The sequence below is a fragment of the Perognathus longimembris genome, chromosome 3 (genome assembly GCF_023159225.1).
Source record: "Perognathus longimembris pacificus isolate PPM17 chromosome 3, ASM2315922v1, whole genome shotgun sequence".
In the NCBI taxonomy this organism is placed as follows: domain Eukaryota; kingdom Metazoa; phylum Chordata; class Mammalia; order Rodentia; family Heteromyidae; genus Perognathus; species Perognathus longimembris.
This window is the reverse complement of record NC_063163.1, coordinates 67,082,891-67,105,455: the sequence shown is the minus strand read 5'-3', so window position 1 is coordinate 67,105,455 and position 22,565 is coordinate 67,082,891. Positions and strand designations below refer to the sequence as shown.

The 22,565-nt window shown below is 51.9% G+C and overlaps 1 protein-coding gene across 2 annotated transcripts in view; it reads left to right on the top strand.

Annotated features, from left to right (window-relative positions):
• The first annotated feature begins 2,310 nt into the window (after positions 1 to 2,310).
• Kdm4b (lysine demethylase 4B) overlaps positions 2,311 to 22,565 on the top strand; it is a 97,286-nt gene continuing 77,031 nt past the window's right edge. For both annotated transcript variants that reach the window (XM_048341925.1, XM_048341924.1), the window contains exon 1: positions 2,311 to 2,421. The gene's annotated coding sequence lies outside the window, so the exon portion shown is untranslated. The remainder of the gene's footprint in view (positions 2,422 to 22,565) is intronic.

The window sequence follows — 22,565 nt, the reverse complement described above, 5'->3', positions numbered from 1 at the left end:
TGGCCTGTGTCTCCCTGTCTGCAGTTTCTTTCCAGTGACTCACACCTGTAATCCTAGCTATTCAAAAGATTTGAGTATCATGGTTCAAAGCCAGCCCAGGCAGAAAAGTCCATGAAACTCTTATCTCCAATAAACTACTCAGGAAATGCCAGAAGGGGACTGGGAATGTGGTTTAGTAGTAGAATGCTTGCCTAGCATGCATGAAGCCCTGGGTTCCATTCCTCAGTACTACATAAACAGAAAAAGCCAAAAGTGGCACTATGGCTCAAGTGGTAGTGTGTTAGCCTTGTGCAAAAGAAGCTCATGGGCAGTACTTGCCTCCAAAAGGATTGGTGGTTGGGTCTGTATATGCTAAAAGGTTTCAGAAAAGCATCATGCATACTCTGGGAGAAGGCAATGGGGATGAGCCTTCTGTTTTTGTTTATATATATAAAACTTTGCAGATACTTAATGCAACAAAGTTCTGCCCCAGTGTACAGTTCATTTAAGACATTCAGTATTTTGTGTGGTTAGTCCTGCATTCTCACCAAATAGCAACTTTGTTCCCAGTTGTTAATGGGACCTAGCCCCCTTGCCAATCTCTGAGTCCACCTGTCCTGGGTGTCTTCCTATCAATGGAGCCACACACTGTCTGCTTCCCTCACTGAGCACAACATCCTCAAGGTCCTTCCATGGGTTGCTGACCTGTCCTGTTCCTGGCTGTGTGATACTCTAGTATTTGAGTCAGGGTCTTTCCCAGGCTGGCAAAAACATGTCTTCTTGAGCAAAATTAAGTTGATAATCTATTTGAGTCCCCTAATTTAAAGGGAACCCAGAGTTTGTGAAATCTAAACATCTGGATTTGCTGCCTTCCAAAGTTGGGAGAGAAAATCCCTCGTGTGTAGGGAAATTCCTTTGTGGAAATAGCCTTTTAATGCCATTTCCCCATTTTTTCAGTCCCACATTTTCCCCACCCATTAGGGAGCTTCTCCAGGGCATTGCCTATTTTTTAAATTAAATTTAAACTCCATCGGGAATTAAAGGAATATAGTCCCATAAGGGTTTTTACACCCCCAGAACAGACTCATCATCCCCTTTGAACCCTGAAATTAGCATTCTCTCCCCACAGATTAATTTTCTGTCTTCCAGGCATCAACACATGTCCTTTTGTAGAGTTTGGGGGTCTTAACTCCCCCGCCCCCTACAGCCCATGTGAGGATTTAACCAGGCAGGTTACTGTACCCACCAATGCAGCTCTCAATATGAATAATTCTCAGTGCATGACCTCCCTGGAGACCCTAGCCTGGCCTAGGAAAGATGCATTTGACATGTTACTCAAAAGTGACATCCACTGCCCTGTGAATCTGAATGTGTCCATACCTCTGCCTGGCCATTTGCCACCAATGATGGCAGAAACCACATAGACTGAGCCCTAATCTAGGACCTCTGCCCTGGGGCTTAGGGTCCCAGAACTTGGGCCCTGAGTTCCTCAACTCTCAAATCGCCCAGCACTTCGGGAAGCTACTAGGCAACGCACTTTGTCCAGTTTATTCTTGAAAGATCCCCAGGAGGGGAGCAGACAGGTGGTTACTACACAGGGCAAACAGGTCTGCCTGGGCCTTGAACCCAGACTGACTAGTGGGGGGTGAAAAAAAGCTGGGTTTGTGGGAAGCAGAGTCGTGGCACTGTTTTCTGACCCACTATTTCTCCATTTCCTTTTGCAAAATGGTTTGCTTCCAGGAGCAATTTGGGGAATTCAGCACCTTAATTCCACCTACGGGTCTCGAACCATGTGACTGCGTGAGCCCAGGGCCTGGTGCTGATGTTGTGCAGGTTCTCACGTACTCAGTCTCCCCCTGATAACCAGGGCGGGCCCCAGAGCGAGAGGACAGTGATCGGCATCCAATTTGGCCAATAGGTGACTTGAGCTTGTCCCACTAGCCAATACTCGTTTCCCTCAGAGCAGTGCTTGGGCGGTCCCCGAGTCGCCCTTGTCAATCCCAGGCTTAACACCGTCGGTTTGGTCGCTAACGCCTTGGTTGGCGTGCGCCCTGTCCAATGAGAGCGGAGCCGGTCAGTGGGCACGTGAGTGGGAGCCGGCGGATCCCTGCCGAATAGCCAATGAGCTGGCGAGGCAGGCACTGTGTCTGACCAATTGTGGAGCCCAGTGGGCGGATCTTGAGGGGTAGACGGGCCCGACAGAGGGGAGGGGCGGAGCTGTCAGGTACAACCAATGAGGGCGCGGGCGTGGGCTCGAAGGCCAATGGCAGCCAGGGCGGAGTTGGTGCTCTGCCTTATAAGCCCCGCCCGGGGCGCTCGCGGAGAGCTCGGCCGCCAGCGACCGAGCAGGGCCCGGCCCGAGCTGGGCCTGGGGGTGCGAGGGACGCTGAGGGCGTGGAGCGCGCGCCGCTGTTGCTGACTGGGCCGCGCGCGCCGCCTCAGGTGAGTCTGCGGGGGAGACAGGCCTGTGGGTCGCGTCCGAGCGCGGCCCCCGCCGTCGCCACCCCGCCGTCCCCGCGCCGCAGCTCGGGGCTGCGGGCGGGCCCGGGACTCGAGGCCCAGGCCTCGGGCGCGGCCTGCTCGGCCCGGCCGTCGCGCTTTGTCCCGGTCGCGAAGGCGGTTGGGGGCGTTAACCGCCCGGGCTGAGGGGCCGTGGGTGGGGGTCGGACAAAGACGGGGCGCGCCCTGGGCGGGGGCGGGGGCGGGGGCGTCGCTTTCCCGGGCCGGGCCGGGGGCGCGCGGGGGCTGGGCCCAGACGGCCCTGCCAGCCGGGCACAAAAGATGACAGCGTGGGTGGCCGGGTCTGGCGCTTCTCGTTATTATTCAAGACAATCCTCGTAATAATCTCTTTAAAAAGGAAAATTGGAAATAAAAGACCCCCAGGCCCTTGGTACGCCTGCCCGCTTGCGTTTCTAGCCCTTTGGGCACCCGAGACCAGAAAAAGGGTAGCCCCCCCCCTCCCTCCCAATTTGGACACCTCAGAGCCCGAAATAATACCCATCTCTGTGCCCACCCCTTCCACGAAGTCAACCTGCTGTGCGATCCTTGCTTCCAAACTTGGCCCCCCCCCATGTCCCAGAACCCCCCTCCCCCCAATCATGCAATCTGGATTTTTTTTAATTTTGAAAAAATTAAAATAAAAAAATGTACTCGTTAGGCGATGTGTGGCAGCTTCCAGAAGCGTCCCTCTGTCTCTCCCGCCTGGGGCACATCGCCCCTTCCTTCTCTGTGGAGATGAATTGTGCAGTATCCCCGGTGGGCTTCCGGGCTGGGGACGCGTGGCCCCGGCGTCTGCGGGGCAGGAGGGGGTGTGCGTGCACTTGACTACCGCGGGGGTGGGGGAGAGGTTTTACAGTCCCCTCCCCCGCAGGTGGGGGAGGTGGGGCGGGCTGCTCCCGGGCTGTCCCAGCTGTCTGGCTGGGGGAGGATGCTTTGGTTTTAATAATTCAGTGGCACCTGGGGAACTGTTTCCCCGAGTTGCTAAACTAGTGAGAAGGTGGCTCAGCCCAGCAGAGCCGGCCTATCCCGGGATAGGTGGCCAGTGTCTTTTTCCGTGGGTTTGTCGAAGAGCATCAATTCAGCATGTCCCCGTGGGGGCCCACCTGACTGCCTACCTGTCTCAGGGTTTGGGGATCCCAAGATGCAGAGAGATTGGGCTCGGGCCTCACCTCTCTCCCTCCCCAGCCCCTACTGTCCCTGGGCTGGGGAGAGCGCCTTGAAACATCACTCGTGCTGAAATGGGCTCATTAGCTGACTCCTCTGGGCTTTGGTCGCTACCCTGCCAGAGCTAATGACCCCCTAATTTCTCACCTAATAGCTGCCTAGAGAGCCCGGGGAGGGCGTGTCAACGCAGTGGCCAGCGTTTACTTGGCACCCTGGGAAACCAAGACAGCCAGTCAGTTTTACCTTTAATTTTTCCAGACCCTTGAAGGACAGAGTGTGGACTGGTAGGGTCAACTTCTTATGCTTTGTATTGAGCGAGTGTTTCTAAAACTTGCTGGGCAGGTGTCAGTGCTCCCCTCCACAGTCTGGAACTCTGTTCTGGCCTGGCTGAGGTCACTGAGAAGGAGGAAAGGAAATAGTGGAATTCCGTGCACAAAAGCTGCAGGGTGTTTGGGACAGAGTGTGGTTGTGTGAGGTGTGCCTGTGTGTGTGAGTACATGTGCATGTGCACACATGCATAGGTGCATGCCTGTGTGAGTGTGTGTGCACGTGTGAGCATAGGCATATACATGCATGTGCACACACATTTGCACAAGCACCCATGTGATCAACATGCATGTACACAAGTACATGTGAGTGCATGTTCATGAGCAAATATGTACAGGTATTTGCATGCTAATACATATATTGGATGCACATGTCGGTATTTGAGTACCCATATTTGCACATGGGTGTACATGTGTGTACACATGAGCACCCACATATGCATACATCTTCACACATGTGTGCAGTGTGTGTTCATACATGCACATATGTATGTGTTAAAGTGAGTGTCTATACATGTGTGCATATGTGCACAGCTGAATGCACAAAAGGCATGTACTTGTGAGCATTTGTGCACAAACATGTGCATATGTGATTACATATAACTGCATGTATGTATGTGTGTTAACACATGAGTATACATGTGTGGATGTGTGAGTACACACGGAGACCAGGAGGAAAATCAAGTCAATGTGCATGTGTACACATGTGTATGTGCATGAGTGTGAGTGTGTGTTGTAGGTGTAGAGACTACAGAGGCTTAGAGACACTTTTTTTTTTCTTCTCACTTTCTAATTCTTTCATCTCTGGGGAGTGGGTCAGGAAAGACACAGTTCCAGTTTGGACGTGTCACTGCCACATTCGTCCTCAGGCCCCAGGCTGTCGTCTGTCCTCTGTCCGGTCCCCTCTGGTGGGAGGCTCCTGGATTGGCAGGGTCAGCCTCTGCACTCTCCCAGCTCACTTGACTGCCCTGCCTAGATCTGACTCCTGATTTTCCTCCCAGTCTCCAGTTCTGCTTGTCCTGTGCCAGTCCCCTCCCCCAATGGGCCCTGGAGCCTCATCCCTCAGAGCCATCTGTCCTGTCATCTGACACCTGTGAGGATTCACCTGGCCTGTGGGGGTTGGGCATTGAGTCCAGGGCAGGCTTGGGAGAGGCCTGACTGGGGGGGGGGGGGGTTTCCTGGGCAGCAGAGTGAGGAGTGGGCAGGGAGGAGGAGGCTGGGTGGGAGGGGGCCTGGAATGTGGGCTGGTGGGCCCTTCTCCCCCCTGCTCCCCCAGGTCTGGACACCAGGTAGTGGGTGCTGGTCTGCGTGGCCTGGGCCAGTCAATTGCCCAGGAGCCAAGGTGGAGGATCAGCCTTCACAGCCACTGGTGGGAGCGAGTGGGGAGAACAGAACTGAGGGCCACAGGCCTGCATGAGCCACATACCACACACCACACATTGACAGATGGCCAGCCCTCAAGACGGCAGGGAGACCTGCCACGCCGCTGCCTAGAGGGGCTCTGGACTCCTCCCACACCAGAGGCCTCTGCTTAGGACTAGGACAAGGGGCAGGAGAAGAGGGGCAGACTGTGGGCTCCCCCCTGCCCCCCCACACAGGGGGAGGGGTTGGCCTGGGTTCTGAGTCCTGCATGGGCTATGGAGTATGGGATTCTGGTCCCTTGTGTTGGGTCACCAGGGTGTGAAGAGCATGGGTCTTCCCCAGGTGGCTCTCAGGACCTTGAAGCCCTTTTCTGTTTGGGGCTCTGGCTTTGTCTGCTCTGCCCACTTAGTGGCCTGCTGCTTCCCCCCAGAATGGGCTGGGTGCTGCTGAGGCTGACCCTCACTTGATCCCAGGAACTCCCCAGGCCCCACAGTCACACATTTCCCCAGGCCTGGCCCAGGGTCCCTGGGGGTGCTGGGGGCACAGTTACCTCCAGATGGGAACCCAGGCTTAGCCTTAAACCCTGTGGCCGCTGAGGTTCTGGAGAGGACCCATCTGCCTCACCTGCCAGGATTTCTGTTTCCTTTGTCCTTCCCTCGCTGTCCTTTGAGAGTGAGCTGCTCAGGACACAGAAAACCCAGAGAGCCATGTCCTGTGCCTGCTCCTTAGCTCTGCTGTCCACATCCTCCACTGCCCACACTTCCACACAGGGAAGAGGGGAGCTGCTTGCCACTTGCACCCACCCCATACTGGTAGGGGTCCTCCTGGCTTCTCCAGCCTCTGAGTCCCTGAACCCAGAGTTCCCCAGCTACCTGAAGAGGGTCTGTCAACCCTTTGCAGCCACCCCAGTCTGTCAGTTCCACCCGCACTTCCCTCATCCTCTCCCCTTCTGTGATCCTGGGGTTTTCCTGACCAGCAGTGCCCCGCAGTCTTGGGGTGGCCTTGAGCTCACATAGGTGTGTATAGCCTGGGCACTAAGGAGCATAGAACTGCCAGCATGCACACACGCGTACGCATGTGCTGGGGCACATTGTAGTCCTGCACAGGAGGGGCCCAGCAACGAAAAAACCAAACCAAACCACTAAGGCAGGTGATTCCCCCCCCCCCCCCCGCCCCAATGAACTCAGTTCTAAGTTGTGGCTGAGCTGCTCTCAGAGGAGTATCTCTGCTAGGTGTGGTTAGGATGGGGAGCATCTGTGCTCTGTCACTTTTCACTCTTGTGTCCTCCAAGTGCCCCTTAAACTGACAGCCTTCCCTGTGAGGACTGGAGTGTGTGGGGAACCTTTGCCTTCTCTTATCCTGCAACATAAAGCTGCTCTAGAAAACAAAGTCTATTACAAAATCAAGAGGAATAAAAACAAACAACAAAAAAAGTTCTTACCCTGCCTAGAACCTTCCAGTGGCTTCAACTCACCCTTGGGAAAGCTTCTTTACCTTCCTGAAACCACTATTAGCTTCTTCCCCACTATATGCCTGGGTCTGTCCTGTTCAGGCACAACCACCTTTCCTGCCTCAGGACCTTTGCACTCATTGTTTTTCCTTTTCAGAATGCTTTTCCCTTGTGCCTCCACCCAGCTAGCTTCATTTAGGTCTCAGCTCTACACAGCCTTTCTTGACTACCTGCCTAAACTCACCCTACTGGTTACCCCCTCTCTCCATTCCCACCCTAATCTTTCTTTGTGGTATTGCTACCAGAAATGTCTATCAATGTTTATTGATGTATTTGTTGTGTGTCTTATTCACTGAGACAGCAGTTTTCTCTGTAAGTGACTGAACAGAAAACATTTTCCAGCATCCTATGTCAGTTTCCGTCCCCCCAAGAAAACTGCCTTGTCGGGTGTGGTAGCTCACACCTGTAATCCCAGCACTCATGATGTGGAGGCATGAGGATTGTGAATTTGAGGGCAGCCTGGGTTATCTAGCAAGACACTGGCTCAGAAAGGAAAAAAAGAAGCCTCCAAGAAAGAGGCTGAATGTGAGAGCCTGTGTGCCAATAAAACTTTATGGACACAGAAATGCAAGTTGCATAAAATGTTCAAGTCATGAAATGTTTTTCTTCTTTTGATTGTTTCCTGTGCCACCTTCGAAATGTGTCCACACTGTCCTTGGCCCACGGGTGGAGCAGCAAGGTGGAAGCAGCGTGGGGCTCGGCACTGGGGCACCACTGGCATATGCTGGTGGTTGGCCTGGCCAAGGCGAAGCGGCATCTTGTGGAATGAATGTCTGTGTCTTGGCCCGGGGTGGCGAGGCTCAGGCCGGCCATGTCAGAGATGGGCCTTGGCGGCTAGTACAGAGTGCAGAAGTGGGCATGGGATAATGGAAGGCCGCTGCGGTGCAATGGTGAGCTCTGGGAACCAGCCGGGCCCTGAGCTCATTCCAGTCCCACAAGCAACAAGAAACAACACGTAAACAAGAACCAGGAGCCAGTGTCCTCCCCACGCCCTTTGGTGACATCCCCAGGGTCAGCTGAGCACTGAGCTGAGGCTTGAGGACCTGTTGTCCCTGTCCCCTGTGGCCAGAAGGCACCTTCTGCTCCACCTAGCAGACAGATGGTGCATGGGAGTGGACAGCCAGCAGTAGGCAGCGTGAGACTTGGGGTGTCCACCCCCTCCCACTGTTTCCCCAGCATGATACGATGGGGGGGGGCGGGGGCTGTCTGTGTGGGATCACATTGCCATGGAGATGGCACCTGAGAGCAATGCTCTCTTCCTTTCCCCACCTCTCCTTACCTCTTCCTTCCTCTCCCCTCCCCTCCCCTCTCTTCCCCTCCCCTCCCCTCCCCACCTTTCCTTTCCTCTCCTCTTCTCCACTCCCTCCCTCCTTTCTTGCCTCCTCTCCCTCCCGACCTTCTTCCCTTCCCCCCTTCCTCCCTCCCTCCTTTCTTCCCTCCTCCCCTCCTCCCTTGCCTTGCACTAAGCCATCTTTGCCTTTGTGGCAGGTGTGGAGCTCCAAGTTGGGTTATCACCGGGCCTGGGGTGGGTCTGTCCAGTGGACAGGGAGCCTCATGACACAGACTGTGGCCATGGGTGTCCCCATCCCAGGTGGGTCTGCCAGTGGACAGGGAGCCTCATGACACAGACAGTGGCCACGGGTGTCCCCATCCCAGTGGCACTCAGGTACAGGGGTCAGAGGATCCCATACAGGACCTGGTCACCCGTGGGCCTGTCCGAGTGATGCCTGCTATGGTCTCCTCCTGCCTGCCAGGCCCCTGTGTGGGTGTGGGTGCTTTTCTGTATCCACACCCAAACCGGAGCTGAGCCCAGCTCCTTCCTTCTGGCAACTGGGTGCAGGGCTGGGCCCCTCCCTATCTATTTCCATGACGGCCCCATCTCGAGGGAGATGGGAGAAATGATTTGTGTAAGCAGAGAACAATCAATCACTTTGTGTGAGCAGCCCCAAGGGGGTGGTTCTGGGGGTCCCCTCTGACCTCAGAGCTGGTTGAGGCTGTGTGGGAGTGCTGATTACTGAGGCCAAGGACTGCCTGCCCACAGTGGGTGGAGACTGGCTACATCCTCAGCTCAGCAGGTCCTAGCAGCACTTGGGGTACAGCTCATCCCTCACCTTGTGCAGCAGTTCCAGGCCTCTGTCCGGCACCGGAGAGGCTGAACGGGCGTCCGAGCCCGCAGTGCTGCCTGCATGCTATTACCCCATCAGGAGAGGGACAGGATGGCGAGGCTGTCCCTGCATGGGAGAGAACCCCTGGCTTTGGAGCCCTGATTGAGCTCAATTCCAGCAGCCTCCTGGCTGTCCCTGCATGGGAGAGAACCCCTGGCTTTGGAGCCCTGATTGAGCTCAATTCCAGCAGCCTCCTGGGAAAGCAGGGAGTGAGAAGGTGTGGCGGCCAGCTCCAGGGTTCTGAGTGTCGAGGCACCTTCTTTACTGGTTCTCTGGGCTCCAGTAGCAGAGCCAAGAACCTCAGCCGTGGTTTTCCAATGCTGGCCATCTGGCTCCCACAGTGGAGGGCGGCTCCTTAGCCATCGGCATGATCCTGGTCCCCACAGCTCAGGGGCTGCAGTGGTGCCCCGGTGTGGAATCAGCTGAAAGTGTCTGTCACTCTCCAATTCAGTGATCACTCATATGTGTTTGGCTCTACCCCCTCCCATTAGGGGGAAACCGAGGCTGGGCAGCTGGTATGGCTGGTGTTCAGGAAGGATTCGAGGGTGCTGGCTCCATTGGAGCAGAGCCTTGTCTATCTCAGTGACTTATGAAGAGGAGGGAGGAGGAGACAGTGGGGCTGTGGCCTGGGACCCTGTGTATGAAGAGCAGAGAGGATATGGGAGGGCCAGGAGCCAGCGGGGCCAGAGCTATGCACACCACCGTGGAAACCTGGAAGCCACTGGGCACCCAGGAATTCCTGGGAGCTGGGGTGGCAGCTCTGACTCTGGAGCCTTGAGTACAAATGGGACTCAGGGAAAGTGGCCTGACGCTGCCCAGTGTGGCTCAGGTGGGTAGCCAGCACATCCCTAGTAAACCCAGGGCTTCAGGCTTGCATGCCAAGCCAGCCGTCTTCATGCATTAAAAGACTTTTTTTTTGTTGTTGTTTGATTATTGCTTGTCCCGGGGCTTGAATTTAGAGCTTAGTGTTCTTACTTGGCTTTTCCCCCCTCACAGCTGGCAATCTACTACTTGAGTCATAGCTCCACTACAGGCTTTCTGCCTATTAATTAGAGATAAGAGTTTACAGGATTTATCGGCCTACACTGGCTTTGAACTGGAATCCTCAGATCTCAGTCTCCTGTCTAGCTAGGATTACATGTGTGAGCTACCAGCACCAGCTCTGACTTTTTCTTTTCCTTACCAGTCCTGAAGCTTGAACTCAGAGCCTAGGCACTGTCCCTGAGCCTCTTTGTACTCAAGGCTAGTGCTCTACCACTTGAGCCACAGCTCCACTTTTGGCTTTTCTTGAGTAGGTTATTGGAGATAAGAGTCTCACGGACTGCCCTACTTGGGCTGGCTGCAAACCGCAATCCTTAGATCTCAGCCTTCTGAGTAGCTAGGATTACAGGTGTGAGCCATCAGCACCCAGCTTTAACGTATTTTGCTTTTAAATATAATTTGATTGCTGTTATTAAGGAGTTGTACAGAAAGGTTATCATTTCATAAGTCAGGTAATGAGTACATTTTTTTTGGACCCCTTCCTTTGCTCTCTAACTTTTTTTTTTTTGCCAGTCCTGGGGCTTGGACTCGGCCTGAGCACTGTCTGGCTTCTTTTTGCTCAAGGCTAGCACTCTGCCACTTGAGCCACAGCGCCACTTCTGGCTTTTTACTCTTTATGTGGTGCTGAGGAATCGAACCCAGGGCTTCATTCATGCAAGGTGAGCACTGTACCATAAGCCATATTCCCAGCCCAACTTTTTTTTTTTTAAAACATAGGGTCTTGCTGTGTATGCTAGGCTGGCTTGGAAGTCTCTGTCCTCTGGCCTATACTTCCTGAGTGCTTACATCACAAATGTGGCCACCGTATCTTGCTGTTTCTTTGACTGTGTATGTGCGCGCGCACACACACACTAGGGCTTGAACTCAGTGTCTGGGCAGTGTCCTGAGCTTTTGTACTCATGGATAGTGCTCTACCAATTGAACCACAACTCCACTTCTGGCTTCTTGGTGGTTAATTGGAGATAAAAGTCTCACAGACAAAGCTGCTCAGGTTGGCTTTGAGCCTCCTGAGTAACTAGAATGATAGGCGTGAGCCACTGGTGCCCTGCCTGTTTGACTCTTAATCTTTGCTAGTGGCTATCTTTTGTCCCTCCTGGCCAGTCTTTGGGCGGGTTGCCACCTCTGGGTGAGCTGGCTGTGGTGACAGTCTGGGCTGTGACAGATGGGCTGCCCTGGGCTCCGTGGGTGCCCTTCCGTCAGCAGAGGCCTTGGCTCTGATGGCTCTGGGCCGTGGCACAGCTGGCCTTGAGCCAGCCAGTGTGGTGTGGTAGTTTGGAGGGGCCTCTGGGAGGCCAAGATGGTGGTGCCCAGTGTCCACAGTGCTCAGTGGAAGCCTGCACCTGAACTCCATCTGCACCCTCCCTTGGCCGCAAGTCCCCAGACCCCTTCCGTACTTGCACCCTAGGGAGTCAAGGGGAGCCAGGGAGGCCTGGAAGAGGCTTCCTGTCTTGTCCGGAGGTCCAGGGCTTAGCAGGACAAGTGAACATTGGGCCTGAGGCTGTGCCAGCCTCAAGGCCAGAACTTGCGGCTGGGCCTGTGCCTGGTGCCATCTCAGACCTGTGCTCATGAGCTGGGTCTGGGGTGTGTTTTGGTGGTCGAGTGACTGACTGACTGCTGATTCCATCCATCAGGCAGCGGAGGGTGTGGTTGTGGCAGCTGAATCCTCACAGTGAAAACAACTTGGTCAGGTTTCTTCCTCTGTCCCCTGGCTTGGGCCCAGGTAGGAATGAGGAGTTCGTGCATAACATCCTGGGAAGGCCATGGGGCTCCGGGCCCTCTGGAGTCATCCATGCGGCTGCTGCTCACAAGCTAAGAGCTGTGCGATCAGTCACTGTGGCCACCAGCTTCCAGGGGCCATGTTCTGCATGGAACCCATGTAATGTATAAGCGCAAGCTTGCGAGTCCCTGTTCTTACAAGTTCTCCATGCTTGTCACATCCACTGACTTGGATGCCGAGTCACCAGCTAGGACGAGCAAAGAGCAGGGAGAGGTCTGGTGGGGACCACAGGTTCAGGGTCCCTTAACTGGGTGCTCAGGAAACGCTTGTCACCATATGTGATGCTGAGTTGACCGTGGGAAGATCTAGGAGACAGATGTTGCAAGGGAGAACAGCATGTGCAAAGGCCCTGAGGCAGAATGTGTTTATTTGGCTTATTGGAGGATCTAAAGGAGCTGCTGTGTCTACAGTTGATGAGTGGTAGAGGGCTGGAGACCCCAGATTCCCAGGGGCTGGAGTGGGCTCTCTTAGTGGTCTGCAGTGTGGGGACAGACCCTACTGTGAACAACAGGAAGAGCTTTTTGCAAGTGCCAGTGAGGCAGAGGTTTCAGTGTTTTAAGGCCTCTCTTACTGTAAGGACTGAAGCAGAGAGTCCCCTATTAGCATGAGCAAAGCCTGCAGCTCAGAATATCAGTTTATAATTTTTTTTATTTCTGTAAGGTGGGAGCACTAATGTCATCTTCATTCCTAACCTTAGCAATTAGAGTAATCTCTTTTTCTTCATTGATTTACCTAAAGGTATGTCCATTTTGTTCAGGCTTCACTGAGCTTGTTTCTTGTTTTATTCTTTTCCTCTTCCATCTTTATTGTTTCATTTCTTCTGCTTATTTTAGGTTCAGCACACTTTCTGTTGCTAGTGTCTCAGGGTGGAGATCTACATGATTAACAGATTTTTGATTATGTGTGGGAATGAGTTCCCTCCAAAGTTCTGCTTATTGTCTTTTTGTTTGTTTGTTTGTTTTGCCAGTCTTGGGGGTTGAACACAGGGCCTGGGCACTCTCCCTGGCTTCTTTTTGCTCAAGGCTAGCACTCTACTACTTGAGCAACTGCACCACTTCTGGCTTTTTCTATTATGTGGTGCTGAGAAATCGAACCCAGGGCTTCATGTATGTGAGGCAAGCTCTCTACCACTAGGCCACATTCCCATCCCCATTCCAAAGTATTTTGTCATTTCTCTTGTGACTTCTATGACCCCCTTCCTCCCTTCCTCCCCCATCCTTCCTTCCATCTTTTTCCTTCCCTCCCTCCCTCCCTCCCGCCCTCCCTCCCTTCCTTCCTTTCTCCTGGGGCTTGAACTCGACTTCACACATTCACTCAGCTTTTCCGCCAATGGCTCTACCACTTGAGGCATGCCTTCACTTGATTTTTGCAGGTTAACTGGAGATAAGAGCCTCATGAATTTGTCGATTTTCAGATCTCAACCTTCCAAGTGGCTCAGATAATAGGCACCAGCCACCATTGTGCAGCTTTTTGTGACTAACTCGTCCATCATCTCACATTTACATGTGTGGGAGAATACAATTTTTCCCCCTCTTACTAATTTTCACTGTAGCTGGAGCAACAACTTATGTGATTAAATTCTTGAGACTTGTTTTATGGCCTGACATGGTTTATCATTGAGAATTTTTCCTAAATACTGAGAAAAAAAGTATACTTGACAGTTGTTAGGTAGAGTGTTCCATAGGTATGAATGTGTGTATATATGTATTTATTTATTTTGCTAGTACTGGGCCTAGAGCTCAGGGCCTCTCTTCTTGCTTGGCTTTTTCGGTAAGGTTGGCACTCCACCACTTGAGCCAACAGCTCCACTTTAGCTTTTTGGCTGGCTAAGTGGACATAAGAGTCTCACTGACTTTCTTGCCCAGACTGGCTCCAAACATTGATCCTTACTCAGATCTTAGCCTCTTGATTAGCTAGTATCACAGGCATGAGCCATCATTGCCTGGGTGATCGTTGGCAACTAATTGTTTAGAAAAGGCTTCTCTTTCTTTGTTGGTCTGTTGAGTTGTTTTATTCTTCTTATTGAAAGTAGGGTGGCTGGGAGCTGAGGCTCCACATAGGGCAGAAAAGCTTGTGAGATTTTTATCTCTAACTAACCAGTAAAAAGCCAAAAGTGGAGCTGTGGCTCAAGTGGTAGCATGCCAACTTTGAGCAAAAACGCCAAGTGAGTGCACAAGGCTCAAGATCCTCAGATCTCAGACTCAGGGGCAGTTAGGATTACAGGCATGAGCAGCTACAGAGTTTGGCTTCTGTAGGTTTTTACTTCACGTATCTTGAGGCTTTGTTATCAGTTATGTATATATTAATAGTTGTTATATCTTCTGATAGATTTGCCCTTTTTTCATTATAAAATATCCCTGTTTAAAGCTGGACACTGGTGGTTCACGCCTGTAATCCTAGATACTAAGGAGTCTGAGATCTGAGGATCCCAGTTCAAATCCAGACCAGGTAGGAAAGTCCATGAGACTCTTCTCTCCAATTAACCACCAAAAAACTGGAAGTCGACCTGTGGCTCTAGGTGGTAGAGCGCTAGCCTTGAAATAAAGAGTTCAGGGACAGCACCCAGGCCTAGAGTTCAGGCCCCACGACTGACAATTAAAAAAATGTCTGCTTATCTCTAGTAATATTTTTGTCTTTCTCCTTTTTGTTTTGCCAGTCCTGGGGCTTGGACTCAGAGCCTGAGCACTATCTCTGGCTTCTTTTTGCTCAAAGCTAACATTATCACTTGAGCTACAGTGCCACTTCCGACTTTTTCTGTTTATGTGGTGCTGAGAAATGGAACCCAGGGCTTCATGCATGCTAGGCAAGCAGTCTACCACTGGGCCACATTCCCAGTCCTATCTCTTTTGTTTTTTGAAGTAGTGTCTAGCTACCTAGCCCAGGCTGGTTTCAAGCTCACAATCTTCCTGCTTGTCCCTGCTGAGTATGGTACTTCAGGTGTGCGCTACCACATCTCATCTGATGAAATGGCCACTCAGACTTCCCGGGTTGAATGTTGCATTCAGTGCTGCACCTAGTTTCCATTCCTTTTCATTCTGTTCTTTTTTGTGTGTGTGTGCCGGTCTTGGTGCTTGAACTCAGGGCCCAGGCACTGTCCCTGATTTTTCCCTCAAGGCTTGAAACTCTACCACTTTGAGTCACAGCTCTACTTGTGTTTTTGTTTGGGTGGTTAATTGGAGATAAGACATTCCTACCTTGTCTGGCTTTGAACTATGATCAGATCTCAGCCTCCTGAGTAGCAAGGATTACAGGTGTGAGCCATTGACACCTATCTCCGTTTTAGATTTTTTTCCTCTTTAATTATTATTATTGTTAAGTAGTTACAGAAGGGATGCTACCATCCCAGAGGTCAGATTATGAATACAATGCTTCTTGGACAATGTCAGTCCTTCCTTCTCCCCTGTCTTCCCGTCTTCCCTGTTCCCATCTTTACCCACAAGTTACATAGTTCATTTTTCACATGGTGTACATTGAATACAATGGCTGTATTCATTCACCCTTCTTTTCTCTGTTCTTGTATCTGTGCCCCCCCTGAAAAAAAACATTTTTTCACTTCCCAGTATTCATTTGGATAAACAGTACAATAGTTGTTCAAAGGAGTTACACCTTTGGATTCTTCCCCTAAGTATACCTTCCTTTAGTCGGTTTGTTTGTGTGTATATACGTAGAACCTTGTAAATGTTATAATGAACTTTGGTTTGTCAGGCATGGGGCTTAAACTCAGGGCCTGGGCCCTATCTCTGAGTTTTTTCCTCAAGGTTTGCACAATATCATGTTAAGCCACAGCTCCACTTCTGTTTTTTGGGTGGTTAATTGGAGATAAGAGTTTCATGGACTTTTCCTGCTCGGGCTGGCTTCTAAATTTGATTTTCAGATCTCAGCCTCCTGAGTACCTAGGATTACAGGCGTGATGAGCCCACCAGCACCTGGAAAATGTCTATATTTTAGATCTAGCCTCGTGATCAGAGAGAAACATGCACCATTTGTCTCTGTGCCTACAAATGACATATTATTCTTTCTAGTGGATGAGTAAAACTCCACTGTATATATATCCCACAGTTTTTGATCCACCAATCTATTGTAGGACACCTGGGCTGTTTGCATAACTTGGCTCTTGTGAATGGTGGAGCAGTTAACATGGATGTGCAAGTGTCTTTATTGTATCCTGACTTGTAATGTTCAAGATGCTTGAGTTGTATGGCTGAATGGCTGTATCATAGGTATTTTCCATTCTTTGCTGTCTGTTTATATTGTCAAACTCAAAGAATATTTTTCTGTAGATAATTATGGTTGGACCTTATATTTTTAAATCCAGTTTGACAGTCTCTGTCTTTTGACTAGATTATTTAGTCCATTCACATTTAATAGCATGATTATTGCAATTAGATTTCTTTCTTTCTTTTATTATTATTATTATTATTTTTGCCTGTCCTGGCGCTTGAACTCTGGGCCAGGCCTCTGCCCCTGAGCTTCTTTTGTTTAAGGTTAGCACTCTACCACTTGATTCACAGCACCACTTCTAGCTTTTTCTGAGTAGTTTATTAGAGATAAGAGTCTCACAGACTTTCCTGCCTGGGCTGGCTTTGAACTTTGATTTTCCAATCTCAGCCTCTTGAGTAGCTAAGGTGACAGGTGTGAGCCACCAGCGCTGGCTGCACACTTTCTTCTGGAAGCTGGAGCTCAGTTTTCCCAGCAAGTGTTGGCAGCATGGCGAGGGACTTCTGGCCCCTCCTTCAGTCTGTCATTTCACAGACGGTTCTGCTTTAGATGGCCCATCCCATCCTCTCCTGCCTGGGAAGTCAGAGAGTTTGTGACTTAGGGAAGGGTCTGTTTTTGACAGTGTAGACACATAGGACCTAGATCATTCTCTGGGGTGGGGTGTAGAGCAGCACCTCTGGGCACCTTCTGCTGTGTGCCATTGGCGTTTGCTCTTCCCTAGTGGGGGGCAGCCATGCAAGTCCCCAGACATTGGTGGGTGGGGGCCCTGGGCAGAATTGTCTCCGAGAGCTGCTGGTGGGTAGTTACCTGCTCTATATGGGGCAAGTTGAGTGCTACGCTTTTTTTCTCACTTGCTCCTTTATCTTCACTTTTATTTTTGCCGTGTTGTTACGTAGGAGGTTTTGAAATTTGTTGCCAAATTTGTCTTTTTGCTTTGAGGCTTTGGGTTTTGTGACCTGCTTGGAGAGGACTCTCCCTCCCAGAGATTATAAACACACTGGCTCATCTATTCCTCCTGTACTCCTGGGGTGATGAGCATGTGCCTTCTAGAATCATCAAGGAATGAGAAAGCTTCATGGTTTGCCCATGTCTCTGGGTGGCTGGCAGCCTCGGCTGGAGCTGTGTGGCTTGCGTAAGTCAGACATGTCAGGGGAGTGGGCTGCGAGAGCAGCATCACTTCACAGTGCCTGCGCCAACACAGGCTGGCCCAGCCTTGTCATCCATGTTGCCTATCTCATACCAGAGCCTTGGCTCTGAGGGGGGTCCCTGCACACAAGGATGCTGGGGGCTAGGGAGCTGGTCCTGGGGCACAGAGGCCTCAGGTAAGGGCGACCCTCAGGAGCCTTGGCCATGCTCCCCTTCTTGCATTATAAGGCAGACTCACCCATGAAAGTGCCCTTACTCCTCTAGAGGTGGTGGTTTGCACCAGAGACCAAGAATGAGTAGAAAGGAAGAAGTACATTTTTCCAGGGCTCCTTCTGGCTGGCTGGGCCCCTCCTGGGTCTCTGGCTCGTCACCCAAGCACCTTCATTTTGTAGATTTTTTTTTAAACATAATTTCAGCTTGGGCAAAAGCTTGAAAGAAAAATATAAAGAATCCCAGGTACCTTTCTCAGGGACTCTTAAGTGACCGCAGTGCAGCCTTTCCTGTGAGCTCTCTTCATTGTCTCTGGGCTGGGTGCAGGCAGAGGCCCCACTCTTCACGATCCTTCTGTGGATTTCCCCGCTCAAGGAAGGCTCTTCTCAGGCCGTCAGATCTGCCCCCCGGAAGCTGGTGTGGGCACAGCCCTGCCACCTCATGCCCAGCTCGCAGTCATCCACACAGCCTGTGACACTGCACTATGGCCACTACATGCCTCAGGAAAGTTGCAGAACTGACGTGTGCTCTTCTCAGTGCCTGCTCTCACGAGGCCTCGGTGTGGGCCAGTCAGATTGTGTGGTTGAGGGGGTGCCCCCCTGGTTCCTGAACCATAAGCTCCTGGTTTCCCGTTTGTTTGTTAAGAGCCTGAGGGAGACCATGGACCCTGTTGGCTCACAGCCACGCCGTCGTCATGGCTGCTGCCTGCCGCTCCTATCTTTGTGAGTTGGCTCCTACTGTAAGGAGCAGCTCATGCTTCTTCCTCTGGTTTTGCTTTGTTAGGTTTTCAGACAGGATTTCACAGTATAGCTCAGGCTGCCCTCAAACTCACCTCCCTGCCTCTGCCTCCCAAGGGTAGGGATCACAGTGGCGCTCCACTGTGCTTGCCTTTCTCTTCTGTTTCTTTCCATCCATGCAGATTCATAGTCCACTTCTGTGAACATGGCTACACAATGTCCTGGGAGCCACATGGTCCCTGCACAGGTCGCCCCCTTCTAGGAGCCTTACTGACTTCCTGACACAGTGCTCCAGCTCTCCCTCCTCCTCCTTGAAGTGCTCCTGTGGTTTGACCACCTCTCCAAAGAGACCAAGAGCCAGGCCAGTGTGCTCACAGATCCTAGTGCTCATCAGACAGAGCTGGGAGATAGATGTGTGCACTCCATATACATACACGTATTAGGGTTAGTATGAATGTGTCCAGTAATCCTTTGTTCCTCTCTCATCTATCATATACTGACATCTACATCTATTTCTACATCTGTCCACCCACCCATTCACTTATCCAACAATCTATCCATTTATCCATCTACCCATTAACCCACCCACCTACTCACCTATCTACCCATCCATTATCCATCTAATCCATCATCCACCCACCCATCTATCTACCCATCCATCAATTCACCCATCCATCTACTCATCCATCCATTCACCCACCCATCCACTCACCCATCTACCTGTTTATCCATCCACCATTCATCCATCCATCCACCATCCATCTACCCACCATCCACCTGTCCATTCACCTCATTCATCAACCATCTACCCATCACCCATTCACCTATCCATCTACCCTATTCATCCATCTACCCATCATCCATCAACCTACCCATCCATCCACCAATCTACCCACCCATCCATCCACTCATCTATTTATCCATCATCCACCCATCTACCTACCCATTCGTTCTCCATTCACCCATCCATCCATCCATTTATTCACTCACCTGTCTATCTTCTAACCTACATGTGTCCATCTCTCACCCATCCATCCAGCCTCTCACCCATGCATCCATTATCCACCTACCCACCCATCAATCTACCTGTCCATCCACCTTTCCATTCACCCACCCATCCATTCATCCATCTACTCTTTCATTATCCATCCATCCATTTATTCACCCACCCATCCATCTACTCATCTACCCACTCACCCATTCATTTATCCATCTGCCTACTCATCAGTGTCCTTGAATTCACATTGAAACCTTAAGTTCCAGTCTTACATCCCAGGTCTTTTGCTTTCCTTGTTTGCCTTTGTTTGAAACTTGCTTCACTGACAGATGACCCCTGCCTACATTAAAAACTAGACTGAAGTAGAATCCTATGTCCCTTTATCTTTATCTGGGAGGCATATAGTTGGATTTGTTCTTCCTTCCTACCTCTTCTGGCTGTTTGTGTGTCCTTCACTTAGAATACAGTTTGGTTTATTTCTATTTGTGTTTTGTTTGCTTGCTCATGGATTTACTGACTTAACCCAAGTGTAGAACATTTGCATGGTTCCAGAGTCAGAACTGTATAAGAGTCAGCAAGCTCCCCTCTTCTCCCTGCAGGTGGGCTTTCCTTCTCTCATATGAAGGTAGATAGCAGCCATGCCACTCTCAAAATCGCAGGCCTTCCTGCTCCCCTGCGCAAAGGGCTGCAGGGCAGTGGGCCCAGCCTCTTCTTGTTTCTAGGATCCTGTGACTGTAAACCTGTTGTGGGAGCAACATGGTGCCTGTGTCTCTTATAGTGGTGGAAGATGATCTTCAGGGTAGATTAGTACCAGCCCAACTACTGGGGTCAAGAGAAGTACAGAGGTGCTGTGGTAGCTCTGCCATGGTCCTCCAGGGGGTGTGTGGCTCTGGCCAGAGGTGCCATTCCCTGCTTCCCCAGCAGGTCGTGCTGTTCCCGGTCTCAGACATCCTCCAGGGTGAGTGCCAGGAAGCCTAGCCTGGAGTTGTATTGGGAGTTGGGCTGAGCCGTTTGTCCTGAGGGAAAGTCCATTTTCATGTCTGCTCTGAGAGTTGTCTGTTCTCCTTCCCACCTGTTCTCCCTTAACCATAATGCCCCTGTGTACAGTAGGAGACGAGCCTTTGCATACGTACTGCAGACAGCTTCTCTCAGTCTCTTGAGATTTTGCTGCCGTGTTTTCTCCCACAGGAGGTTTTCTTTTCCCTTCCACCCTCTTCTCCCTGTCTTCTTTCCTTCCTTTCTAGTAGAGTCATGTTTAGAGCGGCTTTTTCCTTGTCTCTGGACTCGAGTTGTAGTGTCTCATGCACATGAAGGAATTTTGTTGTGCTTGCTGTGCTGGGGATAGAAGGTAAAAGGTGTGCATGGTGGGTGTGCACTCTGCTCTCTGGCCTCTCTGCACCCCTGCACGTGGTATTGCTGTGACACACACCCAAGGCCTGAGCAAGCGGCGGAGAGCACAAGTTCTTTGGGCTCCAAGTCTGGAGGGTCAAGAGTGAGGCCAGATGCCAAGGTGCCACCTCAGGCCTCTTTTCCCCTTGGAAGCCTTTGGCCTTATCTAACCCGAATCACCCACAGGCTGCCTCCACACATCTTCACTGGAGTTGGGGGGCTAGTGGGGGAACACCACACTCTAGTGGCCAGAAAGCCTTTTCCTCCCAAGTCTATGGCACCCTAGTCTCTGGTGGCACAGTAGGCTTCTTCCCCCACGGGGCTGCCGATCCTCGTGGATCTCACTCAGTGCCTGCAAGGTAGAGACCTGCTGTCTCCACGAAGCCACTCACTTGTCAAGCATCACCGAAGAAAGAGACCATCTTTCCCCAGAGCCTCGAGGTGCCATTCCGTCACACTGCTGCTGGCATACCTGTCCCCTTGGGTCCCTCAGGTTGGCTCCCATGGGGCGCTCAGTCTTCTGTGGGCTTGGAGCAGAATGAGTGAGATCCCCTCCCGGTCCTGGTCTGGGTCCTGCTCTCCTGTCCCCCACAACAAGGAATCTGCCATTCAGATGGAAGCCTTTACAACTACTTCTTCTGTGGAAGTAGAGGCACAGACTGTCCAGTTAGATCCTCATTTTGTCACAAGCAGGGGCCTAGCCTTTCCCCCCCCCTCCCCCAGCTGCCCTGTTCTCTTGCAGGCCCCATGTCCTTGGTCACCTGGCCTCGAGTCCCCATTCCATCAGGACTCCAGGTGTGCTGGCTTCATAGCTCAGAGCTCACGGCCAGCAGTTGCTTGCCCGTGGGGAGTAGCTTGGGTTGTGGTGACCTGGTGACTCTGTGCTGCGGTCACATGCTCCAGCCGCGCGCCCGTGGCTGCAGGGCTTGACCATGCCCCAGAGAACAAGGGCATGGTGGCTAGTAACTTCAGCCAGGCCTGGGTCTGTTCTGCTGCCTTCCTCCTGGCCTGTCCCTGACTACCCAGGCTTGCCCACATTGCCCCCCTTCCCACCTTTGCCCTGCCCTTGCCTCCTCCCCGGTGCTTGGCATGAGTTGGGGCCTCTGGTCTGTCAGTTCTGACTTGCTTTGCCAGCTCCTGCTATGGAGGGAGGGGTGCAGAACTGTGGTAGGATACGAACACGTGTCCTCAGAGCAAGCCTCGCCAGCAGTCATCATGGGCCTAGTGTGGGTAGACTGTGCTCAGATGGGCCCAGTCACTGGCTCTGCCCCCTCTGCTCCTGGCCACCGCTCTGCTGGCTCCTGCAGGACACATGAGGCCATGCTGTCCCCAGGCAGCTGGGAGCCATGCTGGGAATGGTCTCTGGGGACTCAGGGTGTGTGGGGTTGCAGGTGTAAGGACTCTGGGCTTTTGCAAGCAGGTAACCTGTGGAGGAATATAGCTTTCTAGGTAGTTCCTTGACCTCACTTGGCATTCCAGGGTGCAGAATACCCCACAGAGTCAGAAGCCATTGTGGCTTCAGGGTGAGTTAGCTTCTGCAGATCTGAGTGCTGTGGTGTGCTTCCCCCCACCCCCGGCTCAGGGCTGAGGATGGGCGAGCCATCTGGCTCTGGAGTGCTCTCTCCCCTCTGCTCTGTGACTCCACTGCTGTGTCTCTTCACATGCTGACTCCTTTCCTTTGTCTCTGGACAAGGGACTACTCAAGGCCTTTGGCCTGTTTTCATTGTTACATTTCTAGAGCGCCCCCCCCCCCTTTGGTCAAGGGGCTTGAACTCAAGGCCTGGGCACTGTCCCTGAGCTTTCTTTTTTGCTCAAGGCTAGCATTCTACCACTTTGAGCCACAGAACCACTTCTAGTTTTCTGGTGGTTCATTGGAGATAAGAGTCTTGCAGACTTTCCTGCCCAGGCCAGCATCAAACCTTGATCCTCAGATCTCAGCCTTCTGAGCAGCTAGGATGACAGACATGAACCACTGGTGCCTGGCTTTGTGAGAGCTCTTGATATGGAGCCTTGAGAGTCCTGAGGCAGACACAGGGATGCGGGCA